We start from the raw sequence: 2,520 nt of genomic DNA on the forward strand, positions 1-2,520 counted from the left end.
CAAAGAGCTCAGGAGGGCTGGGTCTTCCATTCTTGGGCTTCCTACCACATGGCTTAGTTTTCACTCACCCCAACACAACACACACACACACCTACACACACAGATTTTTTTTTTCACTAGAAAACCCTGCTCTATGTCCTCAAGGTTTTCCTGCCTGCCTGCTTGGTTCATGCTATCCTTCCATCCTGGAATGTCCTCCCTCTTTTCATGTAAAGTCCAGTTGTCCTTCCAGGTTCAGCTTCCTGGATTATTACTCTGATCCTTATGATTTTCTCCCTTCTTGGAAACTCCCATGGCATCAAGTCAAGAGAGAAACAATGTGCCTTTTTGATTTCCCCGGGCCGGATCCTTAGCGCCGAAAGTCAGCCTGCTTGTAGTTCCTGTGAATGTTCCCTAACGTCCAGGTTGGTACTGGACAAACTGGATCTTCTCAGTGGAGCCCTGTCCTTAGGACCCTACGGCGGAGCCGGCGCTGCAATCCCACCGTGAGCCACTAGAGGTCGCCCGTCTACACGCATCTTGCCCAGCCCAGGCTCCGTGCAGCACACACATTACTAGAGCCTTTGGAAGTAGGGCAGGCTCATTTATTTCCTCTCCAACACAGCCTCGGGCCATCAGAGCCTCTGATGTCAGGGTCCCTGCCGTGCAAGCTGCAGAATGAAAACACTGCAAATAAGAAAGGTCACTGCATCCTCTCTACACATTTACTTCTCACCTGAAATCTCCCCTTCACTAGCAGCGTCCCAGCTCAGGGTCTGAATATTTTTCCTGACTCGATATTCTGACCGTGACTACGGTGCATGTGTGTGTGTGTGTGTGTGTGTGTGTGTGTTTACAGATTATTGCATCAGATCCATGGCCCAGCGATGTGTCAAGGAAGGTTTCCATCCACCCTCTTCTCATTCAATCTCCAAGAAGTTTCTGACCAGGGCATTGATGCTTCCACACTGTTCTGCTTTAGCTACTGTTAATCTCTAGAATAAGAAGATTAACCTTTTAAAACAAGGCTCTTATCAAATGGCCAGCCTTAGTGTAGAGGTGGCAGTCAGGTTTTATTTGAGAGATTTCATGAGCCCAGAGCAACAATCTGAAGGGAGCACAGTGGGTCTGAAAATGGGACAGATGCCACAGAGGGTAGGAAGAGCACAAGTGTAAGCACCTACAGTAACCTGGATCATGCACACCCAAGTGCCCAGCAGGGTGTCATGTTGGCGTTGCCAACCAAGATGCTGACATTAGCTGAGTCAGAGTGATTGTAAGGGCTTGGCAAGAGAGTATGCTCACTGCAGAGATTTAAATGGAGGTCCAGACCCTAAGAAGAAAACTAGCCTATATAGCTCAGCTTGGAATAGTGAAGATCTGAATTCAAAACCCAAGTGCAAGCTTTGTAAGTAGGGCTAACATGTTTCAAGACACTGGCAGGTTCTAAGTAGCATTCAGACCCACTGGCAAACTCTATTTTTTTTTTTTTAAGATTTATTTATTTTTAGAGAGAGAGGAAGGGGAGGGGCAAAGGGAGACAATCTCTAGCAGACTTCCCACTGAGTGGGGAGCCTCATGCTGGGCTCGATCTCATGACCCTGAGATCATGACTGAGCCGAAATCAAGAATTAGAGACTTATTCAACTGAGCCACCCAGGTGCCCCTAGACTCACTGGCAAACTTTAAAGGAAAGACCAATTTGCTTGTCTATTTCATCCATCACCAATACCACCATCAAAAGGATGCATTTATTAGTAGAGGCAGTGTAGCATCTCTGAAGCCAAACCACCTGAGTGGGAATCACGGTTCTGATATTTACTAGCCATGATTTAAACTCTCTGCCTCAGTTTACTCATCTGTAAAATGGGATCAATAATAGTACCTACCTCACTGGATTACTATGCAGATGAAATGAGTTAATATGTGTAAAGTGCTCAGAATAATGCCGGGCACATAAGAAGCACATATGAAAATATAAGCCATTTATTTTTTATTATCTATTTTGCACAAAATGTATAATAAGGCTTCTCTTCTCCAGGCTTGGCTGAGACTGCAAGGAAGAATGCCAAAAGACTTTTCCAGAAATAGTACAGTGACCATGTCACTTTCAGTTCAACAAGTCTCTCCTTCCCTACACAGCCAAGTTTAGAATGATCTTAAAGGTATTTGAGCTATTTGTTTTCTGTTCCTTCTCTTCCCTTTAAACAATAGATCTAAAACACATGGAGAATAACAAAACCAAGAACTGGTTCTTTGAAAAGATCAACAAAGGAGACAGATGTTTAGCTAGGTTGACTAAGAAAAACAAGAGTGAAACTAAAATAGCTAAAAATGGAAATGGAAGAGAGTCATGACTACTGATTATATAGAAATTTAAAAAGATCATTAGAGAGTATTATGACCAGTCGCATGTCAAGAAATTGGATAACCCAGATAAAGTGGACACATTCCTAGAAACACACAGTCTACCAAGACTCAATTATGAAGAAATTGAAAATCTGTGCAGACCTATAACTAACAAGGAGATTTAATTAGTAA

This window comes from Vulpes lagopus, chromosome 10, assembly GCF_018345385.1.
Source record: "Vulpes lagopus strain Blue_001 chromosome 10, ASM1834538v1, whole genome shotgun sequence".
NCBI classification, from domain to species: domain Eukaryota; kingdom Metazoa; phylum Chordata; class Mammalia; order Carnivora; family Canidae; genus Vulpes; species Vulpes lagopus.